Source organism: Rhinolophus ferrumequinum, chromosome 8, assembly GCF_004115265.2.
Source record: "Rhinolophus ferrumequinum isolate MPI-CBG mRhiFer1 chromosome 8, mRhiFer1_v1.p, whole genome shotgun sequence".
Taxonomy (NCBI): domain Eukaryota; kingdom Metazoa; phylum Chordata; class Mammalia; order Chiroptera; family Rhinolophidae; genus Rhinolophus; species Rhinolophus ferrumequinum.
The window spans coordinates 90,451,565-90,468,553 of record NC_046291.1 but is presented as its reverse complement, the minus strand read 5'-3'; the positions used below and the strand labels follow the sequence as shown (position 1 = coordinate 90,468,553).

General features: G+C 41.8%; 1 protein-coding gene across 1 annotated transcript in view; it reads left to right on the top strand.

Annotated features, from left to right (window-relative positions):
* Window positions 1-6,047: 6,047 nt before the first annotated feature.
* The window catches only part of C8H2orf76 (chromosome 8 C2orf76 homolog), a 94,148-nt gene continuing 83,206 nt past the window's right edge, over window positions 6,048-16,989 (top strand). The window contains exon 1 of the mRNA XM_033112435.1: window positions 6,048-6,138. The gene's annotated coding sequence lies outside the window, so the exon portion shown is untranslated. The remainder of the gene's footprint in view (window positions 6,139-16,989) is intronic.

Sequence of the window (16,989 nt, the reverse complement as noted above, 5' to 3'; positions counted from 1 at the left end):
ACATCACTCACATCAACCTTTTTAGTCAGGTTCTATTATCTCCACTTTAGAGAGAAGAAATCGAAGCACAGAGAGGTCAGGCAATCAACCCAGGCACACACAGTCAATAATGGCAGTTTAGAGGTTCAGATCCAGGCTGCTGTGCAGGGCCGGCACTCTGAACATCAGCATGGCACCCACACCAAGAACTCAATGCTCTCATCCTGGGTGCTCTGTAAAGGCCTGTGTTTTTCAAGGTGTCTCAAAGATGTCCCGTAGATATTTTCTAGAGACTGTCAAGAATGCCTAGCTGTTAAGATGGTGAGCAGAGAACCAGCAAATGCCTCTTTCTGGGGAAAAATGTAAGCAGAGACTGGACTGTGCCGGAGGACTGTGGACCTACAGCTCTCAGCCTTCCCTGCCCCACACCCCTGGGCAGGTTGGCTGGGCTGCGTCATGCTTTAGGCAAGGCAGGAAGCGTTCTGTCTCTTTTTACTCCCTTGCCACTCATCCCAGTTCACCACCAACAGAAGTGTCCCGACTGGAAATGAATTTGGCTTCGCAAGTATTGTCTATGGGCAGAGGAACCCACAAATCCCAGGAAATTGTAACGTCTCCCTCTGCTGGCATCTGTCTGGGAGTACAATCACAGGATGATGTTTTCCTTCCCCCACCAGCCCGGCACCCCCACAGCCTCCCCTAAACACACACCCCTGGTAACACCGCTCAGTTCTCTGGGGGGTGGGCCTGGGGTGCTAGGCTCTCTCCCACTGCCCATGTCGCTCCATCCCAAAGGAGCCACAGTCTCAGAATCCCATGGCCCCTGGCCATAGCACTGGTCCCATGGTCCAGGGGCAACACTGACGAGACTGAGGGGTGCGGGCATAACCCAAACAGGGCAGTCCAGGGCATTATATATGTCTCCTTCCTCTGGGGTCTCCCTGGGTGGGGCTGTCAGCTTGGGCTGTCTGTGGCCTGGGCCGTCCTCCCAGCACGAGGAAGCCCACCCACTGCAGGAGGAAAGAGGCCAATGGACAGAGAAACCTGCAGGTGAGAGCAGGGGAACCTCGTGCATTTCTAGATCCAGTCTGAGCCGGCTCACCAGTTCCCTTCTTGAGAGCTGGGTTTGCTGTGGGTGTTGAAATTTAAGTGGAGGAGGAGGCACCGAAGGAGGAAGCAGGGGGCTCCCAGGGAGTTCACCTTCAGCCTTCCATGTGGATGTGACTGGACAAATGACTGTATGGAACTGGGAAGACCCTCAGTTTGCACGGTGTTCACTGAGTCTGTGCTTCTGTCCACTCCGCCTCCACCTGCCACATACACACACGAAACTCTCTCAACCCTCCTGATGCTTTCATCGTATCCTGGTCCAGCGTTTTCAAGCTAAGCCTCAGTTTACCCAGTCATGTGATGTCTGGCGGCCCATGGCAGGAACACAGCTCTCCTCTCCCCACGTCCACATAGCTGCTGCCTGTGGTGATGCTGGAACCTACAGAGGCAGATGTCCCACACGTCCCTTAGCGGAGGAACAAAGGGCAGTGGTTTGGCTCTCCTTTCCCCTAGATCTGGGAGTCCCAGATGCAGCAAGACCAAGTAAGAATGCAGATTTTCAGGCTTGTGCCATTTCTGCATTCTAGGGATGGTGGCAAAATTCCCTTTGGTGAAAAGAATACTTTTCTCTCTCTTTCCTCTCCTCTCTCTTTCTTCCCTCCCTCCTTCTCTTCCTTCCTCCCTCCCTCCCCTCCCCTTCTCTCTCTCTCTCTCTCTCTCTCTCTCTCTCTCTCTCTCTCTCTCTCTCTTTCTTAGTTGACATATAATATTATATTAATTTCAGGTGTACAACACAGTGACTAGATATTTATATTCCTTAGGATGTGATCACAGCAGTAAGTCTACAAACCATCAGTCACTATACAAAGTTATTATGATAATATTGACTATTTTTCCTGTGCTGTACATTATGTCCCTGTGACTTATTTATTTTATAAGTGGATGTTTGTACCTCTTATTCCCCATCATCTTTTTGACCCATCGCCCATCCCTTTACCCTCTGGTCATCATCAGTTTGTTCTCTGTTTCTATGAGTCCGTTTCTGTTTTGTTTTATTTGTTTGTTGCAAGGCTCTTCATTCCCACACAAAACTGCTCATGCTGAAGCAGCTCTTAGGAATATCATGGAGGCAAAGGTCCAGCATCTGCTCCTTACGGAGGCAGGCCAGAGTGAAGGGGCAGCCAGTGGTGCCATCAGACAGACAGGAACAGGATTCCTAGCTGTGGGATCTTGGGCAAGACCCTCAGCCGACCTGTGTCCTCGTGGGAACAACGGGGATGACACAGCTGATGTGAGGAGCCGTGGGGCCTGGATGGGACCGGTCACTCCCCTAAGCCATTCTATAAATGCGAGTCCACCTCGCTTGATCTTCCCCTGGGGACAAGCCCCGCATCCAGGTGGATGGTGCTGGGCCCAGAGCATTCACTCGATGGGTGTCTTGGACTCCCGGGGTTGGGCTGGGCCGCCTCCACTTGGGCTAGCCATGTCCCTGCACTGTAAGGTCCATTTGCTGGTTCATCTGTCCCATCAACACCTCATATCCCAGCTGCACCCAGCAGGCATCACGGTGTATTTCCTATAAGCTGATAGATCTGGAGCCTTGATCAGATTGGGGTGAGATTATTTGCAAGGAGACCCAGAAGTAGAACAATCGCTCTATTTGCATCTTTCTCAGGTGACTGAGAAGTCTTGAGAGCAGGGACAAGGCTTATGGATCTATGTGTGGCCTCTATGAACCCTTGTGTGCAAAGGTCTGGAATCTCAGCAGCCGCCTTCAGAAGGTGACAACCTGGCATCCGTTTGCATTAGGCCCCTGTATTCCATCTCCTGGTGAAAGGGACTCAATGTGGGGCTTTCTCCCTGTCAATGTGGGGCTCCGTCTGCATGCAATGTCTCTTCCTAACCTGGCCCCATCCCAACCCCTGGCAAGGTGGTTGAGTCAGCTCCAGCGCAGCTCTTGCCCAGACTCTCTCTGTCACCATTTCTTTCTCTTGATAAAAAGCCCAAGAGGAGACAATGTAGAGAGGTAGGGTGAGGGCTCACAGCCAGCTCTGCCCCTTACTGGGTATCTTGTGCCACTTACTGAACCTTTCTATGTCTCAGTTTCATAATCTTTCAAGTGGGAATAATAACAGTATCTACTTCCTGATACATAACCCCCAAATGCTCCCCAGGACACGTGGTCCTTCTCAGCATCAGCTATTCCACCCAGGTGAGTGCTGAGGCCCTCTGGCAGTACAGGTGGGGAGGGCTGAGACCCTGGGAAGGCGCCCCGCCCCAGAACAGCTTTCCTGGCTCTCTGACGCCTGAGGATGCCCTAGGACTGAGTCGTCTCTCAGGGGTAAGCACTGCGGTTCCCTTTTTTCCTTTTGAAAAGCAAAGATTCCTAGGGAGCATTAAGACTTAAATATTTCTTCAGAGGGGCTGAAAGGAAGAGAAAAAAATCCAGAAAATGGAGACCTGGGAAGGAGTGTCTGTAAAGGCCAATCCGTCTTACATCCTGAGAAGAGCAGCTCACAAGAGAGAGGCTCTGAGCGGATTTAGCTGCTGAAATGAATGGGGGCTGTTCCAGGGTGTCCCAGAGAATGACCATGTGGGAGAACAGGCCTTCAGAGTCATTTTCAAAGATGTGTGTGTGTTTGTGTGAGTGTGTGTGTGTGTGTGTGTGTGTGTGTGTGTGTGTATGGGATCGCGTGGGCATGCTGTGTGGGGACATGAAGATCTGCAGGATAGGATGGGACTTGCAGGTTTAGAAAACACATTGAAATATAAGAACTTATGTTTGGAAGAGGGAAAAAAATCCTACTGTGTTGCAACACAGCATCCTACAAACGTAAAGCCAGACACGAAACATTGGTGAAGTTGGGATAAGCTTTCAAGGATGGGGAACACACTTCTGAGGCCGTGAAGGGGATCCTTGGTTTCAATGAGGCTTGAAAAATGCGAGGAAGGTTTGGTGGGTCGAGGCCTTGGTGTGTCCTCTGGAGCCCAGGAGCCCAAAGCACAGCCTGAATCACCTTGGAGGCTCCCGCCTTACTCCCCTCCCCGCTCTGCCTGGTCACTCCTGGAGCCCGCAACCAACTAGAGGAAGATGTCCAAAATTTATTACGGATATACATGTGGAGGTACCATAAGAATAGGAGACCCAAGGACAGATCGGGCAGTTGAGGCTTATATGTCATTCTGGTGCTAAGGAGAAGGGAGGAGGGTTGTGGGTTGGGACTTCAAAGGGCAGGAAGGAAATTCACAAGGAGATGGAGAAGCAAATGTTTGGTAAATAAGTTTGCTGGGCCATCTTTGAAATGGGACACAGGGAGGACTTCGATCAAAGGGCCCTTGCTAGGCTCCTCCCTGTCTGTCACACACTAGTTTATGTTAAACTCTGGTTATCTGTGATGAGAGCTCCTTTCCTGGAGCAGGTCTTCTTTGGGCAGTTAGGGAAAAGGTCAAAGGTTTTTCCTGAGTCTTTTGCTTCTTAAAAATAAGCAGCATGGGGCAGCCAGTTGGCTCAGTTGGTTAGAGTGCGATGCTCATAACACCAAGGTTGCCGGTTTGATCCCTGCAGGGACCACTGTGAGCTGTACCCTCCACAACTGAATTGAAACAACTTCTTGACTTAGAGCTGATGGGTCCTGGAAAAACACAGTTTAAAAAAATAAATAAATAAACAGCTTAAAATCAGTATCTCAAAAGGCATATTTTTGGGTGGCAAGCTCCGCTTCCCTTCATCTCCAAAAGAAAACTAACTGCCTAGACTTCATTCCTTGAGTTCTGGGAGATGGAATCTCTAGTTGTTCTAGTGAATTAAAATGAGTCCTCATAAAGCAGGCATATGTTTCCTCCTCTCCCTCCTTGCCTCCCTCCTCTTCCTCCTCCTTTACTCCCCTCTTCCTTTTTCAGGGTCTTTTTTACTGTATTTCTAGCAGGTAACAAAAGAAGCCCCACCATAACCCTACAAAGGTAAAAAAAGAACAAGTATAAGGGTGCTGATCATAAGATGAATCCCACAGTGTTGATATTTTTTTGTTGTTGGAATATCTCTTCATTTTATTTTATTATTTAGAAATTTTGGTGCCTATTTTGTATTTTACATAATATGTTGATAGAACATTTTAGGTATATAATTTACGGAGGTAAATGGAGACAGAGAATATGTACTCACTGTTTTATTTATTTCCTTCTCTCGTCATTTCTTCCTTTATTTCTTTTTCTTTCTGATCCCCATTAGGCCCCTGTATCTTGAAAAGTCCTCCCATGGTGTTGATATTTTAAATCGGGTTTCAATGTAAATATAAAAGTTAGTTTTGTAGTCATTGTATTTGTGTTTTATTTTATTTCAGTCCAGATCTTTTTCTTAAAGGGCCAGATAATAAACACTTTAGGCTCTGCAGGCTATACGGTTTCTGTTGTGACTATTCAGTTCTGCTGTTAGAGCAAAAGCAGCCACAGATAACCTCTAAATAAAGGGCAGGGCTGTGTGCTAATGAAACTTTATAAAAGCAGATAGTGAGCCATAATTTGCCAATTCCTGGACTAGGGTATCTGAAGTTTCAAATAGTCAGTCATGATAAGACTATAATTTAGTCTAAATTGTTTAGGAAATTTATTGAATTAAGTCTGTAATAGACATAATAAATGTGTATGTAAAATTGTTTTCTAAGTGTGGTTTATTAAAATTGTGTTGTGTTTTAATAAAGGCAGCATTCATTCCCATACAAGTGATGAGAAGTGTTTCTCTCTACTCACAAAAGCCCTTCTGCTATTAAAATCATCTACCGATATAAACCACAAAGCTGAATCTAAATTCCCACATTTTCCAATTGGTAAAAGAATTCCCCTTAGGGTGGTGTGGCAGAGACTGGACACACACAGCTAAACTACATTTCCCAGCCTCCTTTACAGTTAAGTGCCACATGACTGAATTCTAGCCAGTAGAATTATCAGCACAAGTGATGCATGTCAGTTCCAGACCTGGCCCATAAAATCCTCCCCTGTCTTTCCCAGGGCACAGGCTGACTACGGAGGATTCTACAGCTGTAGGGGAGGGCAGAGCCAGCACCTAGAAGGAGCCATCCACTAAGTGGGACATCTGTTTTGGACTTTTCATGAGTGAGTGATAAAATTCTATTGATTTAAGCCACTGAGATGTCTGACTTAACTGTCATAGCAAATAGCACTACCTTAATTGTGGTAATGTGGGTAGCAATGAAGATTTATTAATATAATTTATTTTAAAATATCTTTGAAAGGGTACGGTGAAGAAAGGCAAGAAGAAGATGGAATTTTGAAATCCACCTGTCCATCCATTTAACAAATATTTACTGAGGATTTGTGTGGCTAAGCTCTGAGGATACAGAGGTAGAGAAGGCACCGTCCCTGTCTTCAGGGTCCTCACCCAGGAGGTACCAGGCAGTTGTGCTAAGAAATAATTCTAATACAGCACTTGGAGCCCTGTGATAGAATTGTATCCATGTGGGTGGGTGGGGTACAGGAGGGAGTTACCAGTTGGGGGAAGAAAGGAACAACTTTTTCAAGGGTATACAAGGGTGTCACAGCGTGGGGCCAGCTCAGTCTACAGTTGGGCAGGGGAAGGTTAGGGTGGGAAGAAGAACCAGGAAGTGGGCCAGAAAAACAGACACACCTCATGCCCCACCAGGCAGATGGCAAGAGGCAGGTGGTGGGGTACAGGATTGAGCTTTACATAAAAAGTGGAGGATTCAGCTGAAATGTATCCTCACAATGCCTTTTCCAGCCACCACCGTAATGGTGACCCTATATCTTCTGTTTGTGAAATTTAAACCTTTGACGTAATTCCATTTGACAGTGGTTTGGCTTGGAACCTTTTGAAAGTTTTTTTTTTCTTTCCTTTCTTTGCTTCCCTCTCCTCCCCCCAAATGTCGATGACTGTTTACTGTGCCTTTACTACGTGTACCAGTTCCAATGGTTCTGTTTACTTCCGACCAGTGTGCACACCTGGCCACACCTGGCCCAGTAATTTGGGAGGATTTTTTGCATCTGTATGGGATTCACTCCTGACCCGGGGGCAGAATAGCCTCTAGGAAGCGACTTTTCCTGAAGTTGCCTGGCCAACTTCTCCTTCCTTTGTTCTGCTCCTGCTTGCGTGTCTATAAAACCTTTTGGCAGTATTAAGAGAGGAAAGGCAGTCTTTGTGACAGGGAGTCCACTGTCTTTCCTTAATGCTGGCATTTTGGAATAAAACCTGCTTTTGTTTCTACCAACTTTGCCTCTCGAGTTTTGGCTTTTCATGTGGTGAGCAGCCGGACGTTTTGCACGGTAACACCACAAGAGGCTGCACAGTGAGCTGGGCAACGGGCCTGGAGTCAGTTAGCTTGTGGGAACCTCTACAGTGATGGTTGACGTCGTCATAGTTCTTCCCTTGGCCTCCAGAGGGAGCCCCAACGTTTCCCATGAAGGTTCATTCTTTCACTACACACTGAATGTCTACCGTGTGCTCGGTACACCTCCAACCCCGCTGTCTGGTAGGCAATGCAGGTGCTGGACACAGAAACAGATCATTTCAATTCCATGCATGTGATTAGTCCACCGCGAGACATATGTGTAGAATTTCATAAGAACTCAGAGGAGGGGTTGGCTATGTGTCTATATTAGGTAGGGAATTCTTGTCCTCACCTTCTGGAATTTGCATCAAGTTCTTGTTCCCTCCACACTATAAAATTGCCCCATTTATTGAGCAGATGCTGGGTGCTAAGCACTTAATACTTCTGAATGTAGTTTATTTCATTCAATCCTCCTCACAACTCTCTTTCCAGATGAGTAAATGGAGTCTCAGAGAGCTTAAGTAGTAAGCGGCAGAGCCAGGATTGAATCCAGTGCCGCTGGCAGAGAAGTAACACCCATGCCTTAAGCACTTTATCCTAGGGCTCCCTTGGGTGCCTGCACTTTGTTCATCAGGCTCCCAGGCCTTCTTTCCTCCAGACCTGGACTCCCTCTACCGCAGGAGCAATGACGTCATCTCTCTGCATGTCTCTCTGAGAAGTGGAGCTGGCTCTCTCTGGACTGTCTCCAGTCCTAATCTGCCTACGCAATAGTGGGTAGATCTGCCTGTCCTCTTCCTGGAGTGCTGTGCGCTCAGGTCTCCTTGTGACAACTCAGCCTTCTACTGCAGAGTTTGCATGGCCACTGTCACCTGCACAGCTTTAGGTTTGGGGTCTCTCCCACCTCCAATGCCTTCTTCTGGCTCTCACACAAATTGTACTCAATCTAATGTCTTCCTCAATTCTGCCTTTTCTGGGGTAATAACTTCCTGGCCCACAAAGATCTCTGCCTTTGGATCACTGATTCTCTCCTTTGTTGGAACAGTAATTAATTGAATTATCATATGTTGTCCCAAGACACCTCTTTTATAGTAATTTCTTCTAGTGTAGTTATCACATATACACATGCCTTTCTTACTTTAGCAAGACTTGGAACTGTATCCAAATTTTCATAGACTTAAAATGTAAGATGCAATGACACTACAACTTTGTTTTTGTTTCTAATAGTGCTTTTTAGTTACTTTAAAAATATCAACTATTGAAGTATAATTTAATAACAATAAAAGATACCCATTTTAAATGTACATTTGATGAGTTTTGACAAATTTGTATAACCGTGTTAGAATATCACAATGGAGATAGAGGACATTTATATCACTCAAAAGAATTCCCTTGTGTCTCTTCCCAACCAATTCCCCGCCTTCGTCCTAGGCAATCACTGATCCTGTTTCTGACACTATAGATTAGATTCCGTGTTTCCTCGAAAATAAGACCTAGCTGAACAATCAGCCCTAATCGTCTTTTGGAGCAAAAACTAATATAAGACCCAATCTTATTTTACTATAAGACGGGGTCTTATATAATACAATATAATGTAAGACCGGGTCTTATATTAATTTTTGCTCCAAAAGACGCATTAGAGCTGATTGTTCAGCTAGGTTTTATTTTCGAGGAAACAAGGTTTGTCTTTTGTTTCATACAAGGGAAATATAAAGTGTGTACTCTTGTGTCTGACTTCTTTTATTCAGCATAACGTTTTAGATATTCATTTGTGTATCAGTAGTTCCATCTTATTGCTGAATAGTAGTTTTATTGTATTAATATACCACAATTTTCCTTTCCATTCTCCTGTTATGGACATTGGAGTTGTTTTTCTGGCTATTGAGAATAAAGTTGCTATGAACCTTTGTGTATGAAGTAATCTGTGGACATGTTTTTATTTGTCTTTAGTCAATATTTAAAGAGAGAAATTGCTTGGTTATCTGGTAAATGTTTGTTTAGCTTTATAAGAATCTACCAAATTATTAAGTGGTTACACCGTTTTACATTTCCATCAGCAATGTATGGAAGTTCCAGTTGCTGCACATCTTTTCAAACACTTAGGAGTGTTAGTCTTTGTAATCTAAGCCATTTTAGTAGATATATAATGATGTCTCATTGTGGTTTTTACTTGCATCTCCCTGATGACTAATGATATTAAGCATCTGTTTTGTTTTTATTGGCCTCTGTATATCTTCTTTTGTGAAGTGACTTCAAATTTTTTGCCCGTTTTTAGAAATTGGGTTGCTTAGTTTCTTTTTATTGAGTTGTAAAAACTCTTTATATATTCTAGATACAAGGTCTTTTTCAGATAAGTGTATAGCTAATATCTTTTTCCCAATCTAAGTTTGCCCTTTCATTTTCTTAACTATGTCTTTAAAATTAAAGGTTTAATTCTGACGAAGTGAAATTTATCAACTTTTTTCTTTTATGGTCTGTGCTTTTTATATCCTATCTAAGAAATCTTTGCTTACCCCAAAGATTCAAATATTTTATGTTGTTTTCCTCTAGTAGTTTTATGGTTTTACCTTTTATATTTAAGTCAATGACCTATTTTGAGTTAATTTTTTGCATATGGTGTTAAATAAGGGACATATTGTTTTTTTCCCTGTATGGATTACAGTTGTTTCAGCTCCATTTGTTAATGTCTATCCTTTCTCCTGTTGAATTATTTTGGAACAATTGTCAAAAATCAATTGATCAATAAAGTTACAGTAATCAAGACAGTATGGTATATTGCCTGATCACTGCACTGTACACCTGAAGCTGAACAATAATGAATGCCAACTATAATATTATATATATATATATGTATATATATGTATGTATATACTTACAAGAAGTGGAGTACAGCATTAGGAATAGAGACAGTGGAAATGTAATGGCTCTGTGCGATGTTAGAGGGATAGTGGATGGGGGGAGGGGGGTTCACACAGTCTGAGGGATATAAATGATAAACATCTAAGTATTAAAAAAAATCACATGGAATTTTTACATTCAGTATCATGGCATAATCGAAAAATTCAAATTAAAATTACACGTGTTGGTTTGTATGTGGAGAGATAAGAACACTTGTGCAGCTTTGTTGGGGATATAAAATGGTGTAGGCACTATGGAAAGAGTCTGGAGGGCCTTCAAAAATAAAAATAGCATTACGATTGAAAAAATAAAAAAGACAGTATGGTATTAGGGAAAGCACAGGCAAGAAGAACAATGGAATAGAACAGAGCCCAGAAGACTATATCAAACTAAAAAGCTTCTACATAGCAAAATAAATTGTCAACAAACCAAAGAGGCAACCAACCAAATGGGAGAAGATATTTGCAAACAACACCTCTGATAAGGGGCTAATATTCAAAGTATGTAAAGAACTCATACAACTCAATGACAAAAAAACAAACAATCAATTAAAAAAATGGGCAGAGGACCTGAACAGACACTTCTCCTAAGAAGACATAAAAACAGCCAACAGATACATGGAAAATGCTCAACTTCACTAGCTATTAGGGAAATGCAAATCAAAACCGCAATGAGATACCACCTCACACTTGTTAGAATTATCAACAAGACAAATAATAATAAGTGTTGGAGAGGCTGTGGAGAAAAAGGAACCCTTATACACTGTTGGTGAGAATGTAAATTGGTACAGCTACTATGGAAAACCGTATGGAGGTTCCTCAAAAAATTAAGAATAGAATTACCATACTACCCAGAAATCCCTCTTCTGGGTGTCTACCCAAAACATCTGGAAACATTTATCTGTAAAGACATATGTACCCCAATGTTCATTGCAGCATTATTCATGGTGGCCAAGACATGGAAACAATCAAAGTTGTTTCCTTCGATAGATGATTGGATAAAGAAGATGTGGTACATATATACAAGGGAATATTACTCAGCCATAAGAAAAGATGAAATACTGCCATTTGAGACAACATGGATGGATCTCGAAATTATAATGCTAAACTAAATAAGTCAGAAAAAGTTGAGAACCATATCATTTCACCCAAATGTGGGATATAAAACTGAAAGCAACAAATTAATAAGACAAACTAACAAAAACTCATAGATGTAGTTTAGTGGTTATTAGAGGGTTGGTAGAAAAGGGTAAAGGGGGTCAAATATATGGTGATGGAAGGAGAACTGACTGGGTGGTGAGCACACAATGTGATATATAGATGATGTAGTACAGAATTGTACACTTGAAACCTATGTAATTTCCCTAACCAATGTCACCCCAATAAATTTAATAAAAATTAAAAAAAAAGAATAGGGCCCACCCACAAATAGAGTCACATAAATACAATTAATTGATCTTTGTCTAATTTGATCTTGAGCAAAGTCAATTCAATGGAGAAAAGGTGATCTTTTTAACCAGTGGTGCTGGAGCTACTGCACGTACATATGCCCCCGAAAATTATTCTAGACACTGACCTTACATCTTTCACAAAAATTCACTCAAAGTTCACTCACATTTTACTTACATGTAAAATGCAAAACTACAAAACTTTTAGAAAATAACATAGGACAAACTCTAGGATATCTTGAATTTGCTAATGACTTCTTAGATACAATACCAAAAGCATGGTCCATGAAAGAAAATTTAAAACTTCTTGTGGAAGACCCTGTAAAGACAATAAAAAGAGAAGCCACAAATTGGCAGAAAATACTTGCAAAACACATATATGGAGGGCTTGTATCCAAACTACGTAACAGTGAGAAAACAAACACGCTGAAGCCGATACCATTCACATGATTTTGTTCAGTTAGAAAGTGGACACGAGATCTGGACAGACACCTCACCAAAGGACATAAGCAGATGACGAATAAATATATGAAAAGATGCTCAACATCATATGTCACTAGAGAATGCAAATTAAAACAACAAGATACCTCTATACACCTATCTGAATGGCTGAAATACAAAACACCAACGCCAAATGTTGACAAGAATGTGGAATAACAGGAACTCTCTGTTACCTTTTGTGTCATTGCTGGTGGGAATACAAAATGGTACAGCCACTTTAGAGGACAATTGGGCAGTTTCTTACAAAAGCTAAAGATACTCTTATCACATGATCCACAAATTGCTCTCCTTAGTATTTACCCAAATGAGGTGAAAACTGAGGCCCACACAAAAAATCTGCACACGGATGCCAGTCTGGAAAGTCTACATACTGAATGATTCCAACTATATAACGTTCTGGAAAAGAAAACAATAGGGACAGAAAAACAGTGCTTGTCAGGGAGTGGGGCTGGGGAGAGGGATGAATAGCTAGGACACAGGGCATTTTTAGGGCTGAGAAACCATACTGTATGACGCAGTGGTTACATGACATTATGTATTTGGCAAAATCCATAGAACCACAGAACCATACAACACCAAGAGTGAAGTGTGATACAAACTATGGACTTTAGTTAATAACAGTGTATCAATAGTCGGGAAATTGGGGCCAGGTATGCAGAGGGAAGGGAATATAAGGGAGCTCTGTACTTTCTGTGTGATTTTTCTATAAACTGAAAAATGCTCATAGTCTATTAAAAATTGATTGATTGTGTAAGTGTGGGCCAATTTCTTTTCTATCCCATTGGTCTATCTGTCTATCCTGATGCTAACGCCTCACACACGACCTTGATTTTAGTAGCTTTACAATAAGTCTTGGAGTAAGGTAACACAAGTCCTCTAACTTTTTTTTTTCCATGATTTAGATTTCCGTGTGCATTTTAGAATCAGCTGTCAGAGCCTGATGGGATTTTGATTGGGATTATGTTGATTCTATTGATCAATTTTGGGAGAATTGACATCTTCACAATACTGAATTTTCTGATTCATTAATATATATTTCTTTATGTAGATTTTCTTTAATTTTTCTCAGCGATGTTGTGATGTTTTCATTATTATATGATGTTTCATTGCAAATGTTTTGTTAAATTCATCTCTAAATGGTTCATGTTTTTGGATGCTACTGTAAATGTTTTTTAATTTCAATTTTCAGTTGTTCATTGCTACCATGTTTCCCCGAAAATAAGACCTAGCCAGACCATCAGCTCTAATGCGTCTTTTGGAGGAAAAATTGATATAAGACCCTAAGACCGGGTATAATATAATATAATATAATATCGGGTCTTATATTAATTTTTGCTCCAAAAGACGCATTAAAGATGATGGTCCGGCTATGTCTTATTTTTGGGGAAACACGCACACGGATGCCAGTCTAATATATAGAAATATAATTGATTTTTAAACATTCACCTTTAATCCTATGATATTGCTAAATTCAATTATTACTTCTAGCTCTTTTGTGGATTTCTTAGGTTTTTCTTTGATAATCCTATCATTTGTGAATAAATACAGATTTTCTTCTTTCTTTCCAATCTAGATGCCTTTATTTGTTTTACTTGTCACATTGCCTTGCTGGAACCTCCAGTACATTGTTGAATAGAAGGGGTAAGAGTGGCCATCTGTACCTTGCTCCTAATCTTAGAGGGAAAGAATTCAGTCTTTCATGAAGTATGATGTTAGCTATAGTTTTGTTGTTCATGCCCTTTATCAAGTTGAAGATGGTTCCTTATAGTCTTAGTTTGTTGAGAGTTTTTATTATGACTGGGATGACATTTGTTAAATGCCTTTTCTGCATCTATTTAGGTGATCACATTTTGTTTTTTTCATTTGCCATTATGATGGATTACAGCAATAAGTTTCTAAACTTTAGGCTAACCTTGTATTCCTGAAATAAATCTCACTTTATCCTTTTATATATTTCTGGATTTGACTTACTAATATTTTGTTAAGAATTTTTGCAGCTCTGCTATCTTTTGTATCTTTTTCCTCACTCTAATATTTGTGAGATCCATCCATATTTTTGCATAAGGTTGTAGTTTGTCCATTCATTACTGTATATTATTTCATTATGTGAATATTCCGTATTATTTATCTGTTCTCCTGTTCATGGACATTTGGGCTGTTTCTAGTTTTTGGATATTATGAACATTTATGTACAAGTCTTTTCATAAACATACGTATGCATTTCATTAGGTATATAACAAGGAATTGAATTGCCGGGCCATAGGGTATGCATATGTTTAGCTTTATTAGATAGTGCCAAACAGTTGTACAAAATATCTGAGGTGATGAAACATAAGCAGTGTATGAGAGTTTGGGTTGCTCTACATCCTTGCAACTCTTGACGTTTTTTTTTTTTTAAGTATGCATTTTGGTTTCTGTGCTCTTTTCTTTTTCTTTCTTTTTTTAAAAAAACTTTTTATTGGGGGATATTGGGGAACAATGTGTTTCTCCAGGCCCCATCAGCTCCAAATTGTCGTCCCTCAATATAGCTGTGGAGGGTGCAGCTCAACTCTAAAGTCCAGTTGCCATTTTCAATCTTTAGTTTCTGGGGGCGCAGCCCACCACCCCATGCAAGAATTGAACCAGCAACCCTATTGTTGAGAGCTCGCTCTCTAACCAACTGAGCCATCTGGCCGTCCCTCACCCGCCCCCTGAAGCTCAGTGGCAGCTCGTTGTCTTCAGTTCAGTCGTGGAGGGCGCATCTCACTGGCCCATGCGGGAATCGAACTGACAATCCTATTCAGAGCCCCAGCTCTAACCAACTGAGCCATCTGGCCACGCTTGACATTTTTTTTCTCTCATTTTTTCTATTCTGGTGGCTGTGTACTTGTATCATATTTTAGTTTTAAGTTTCTCTGATGACTAGTGAGGTTGAGCACCTTTTCATGTGTTTATTGTCCATTGGATAGCCTCTTTTGAGAGAGTCAAGTCTTTTGTTCATTTTCCCACTGGGCTATCTGTCTTTTTATTATTGATTTGTAGGAATACTTTATATATATTCTGTATATGAGAATTTTATAGGATAGATGTATTATAAGCATATTTTCCCACTCTGTGGCTTGCCATTGTACTCTCTTAATGGTGTTTCCTACTGTCATTTTAAAATTTTGTTTAATGCAAAAAGTTGTTCTCTTGTGCCTGAATGAAAACTCGTTTCCAGTAGGCCCTACAGTTTGCCAGTTTCCTCTTACATAATAAAATGTCCTTAGATTGAGTGCAAGAAATCTCACACAGAGAATACAAATGTCGGATTTCGTCTATATGAAGTTGTAGAACAGGCAAAACCAATCAATGGTGGAAGAAAATGAGAGCAGTGTTGGCATCTGGAAATATAATGAGAGATACTGATTTGGAAGGGGCATGAAGGAACATTCTGGATTGATGGTAGTATTCTATATTTTGATAGGGATGTGGGTTGCCTGAGTACATGCATTTGTTAAAATTTATCAATTGGTACATTTAAGATAGTTGCATTTTATTGGATATAAATTTTACCCCAAAGAAATAATAAAACTGTAAACAAATTTTGAACTATACTTAATAATATACGTGCTTAAGCATTTAGGGGGAAGCCTACTGATGCCTGCATTTTACTTTGAAATGCATCAAGAAAAATCATTCAGGTTGCTGGATAGAGGAGTGGATGGATGGATTGGTATATGATAAAGCAACTAGAGCAAAAGGCTGTAGCAAAATCTATGTAGCGGATACATGGGTATTCACTGTAAAAGTCTTCCCACTTTTCTGTACGTTTGAAAAGTTTCATAACAAAATGGACAGAAATAAATAAATGAGTTGAAAGTCCTTAAAGTCACTTAAAGTTCAGTGTGGCTAAAAGCATAGTCTGTTCTGGTCCTGGCCAGCTGTACTCACCCTGCAGTCACTTGCTTTTCTGCAGGTCCTTGCTCCCCAAGCTGTTCTGTCCTGTCTTTGCTGGAAGGCAGCTACCTCCATCAGGGCCCAGGACACCATTCCCTCTGCCCACACGAGAGCTCAGGTTCCTGTGTAGGCATATGAGTCTTGACCATGTGTGTGGTTCTGGAGGGTTGCTTCCTCATACACTGTCTGCACTGAGGCCTGAAAAGGCTGGGCACTGGGTTTCCCCTTGTGTGGGTGGCAGCCCCACGCAGCACCTCTGCTGCCTCCAGGGCTTCCTGGTTAACCATTTAACACACGACCTTGGTTAGTGGGAAACATCTGGCCCTCTGCTTCCTGGTAGAGTTAGACTTTGGAGACCAAAGCTGGAACTGAGAAAGAGAAAAATCTGCAAGAGTTCCAAAGTCTAACAGGAAGGTAAACAAATGATCAGAAATTATGCAAGATTGTGCAAAATGGCAGAGAGAGAGAGAGAGAGAGAGAGAGAGAGAGAGAGAGAGAGAGAGAGAGAGAGATTGAGAGAGAGAGAGAGAGAGAGAGAGAGAGAGAGACTCTGAAGGAGACCCTGGAGAAGGCAACTCTCAAATCTTCACATTAAGGAAGTCTGAAAGTTCAGGTATTATTTTTCACATGCCAAATTACGTATAAAAACAAAGCAATTTCAATGCTGGCAAGGATGTGATGATGAAAGGGTACTTGTATACACTACCTGTGGGGACATAGCCAGGAGTGCAGTTTCCAGGCTCTCGGCCTCACGTGGAAAGGTGCTGGCTCAGGTAGTAAATGGCCATCAACTGTGATTGGATGGCCATCCGCTGTGGCTAGTTGGCCGTCCGTCAGCTGTAACCAGTGAGCCATTGGCCATGATATAACTGCCATGGCTACGCTAACGGAAAATGGGGG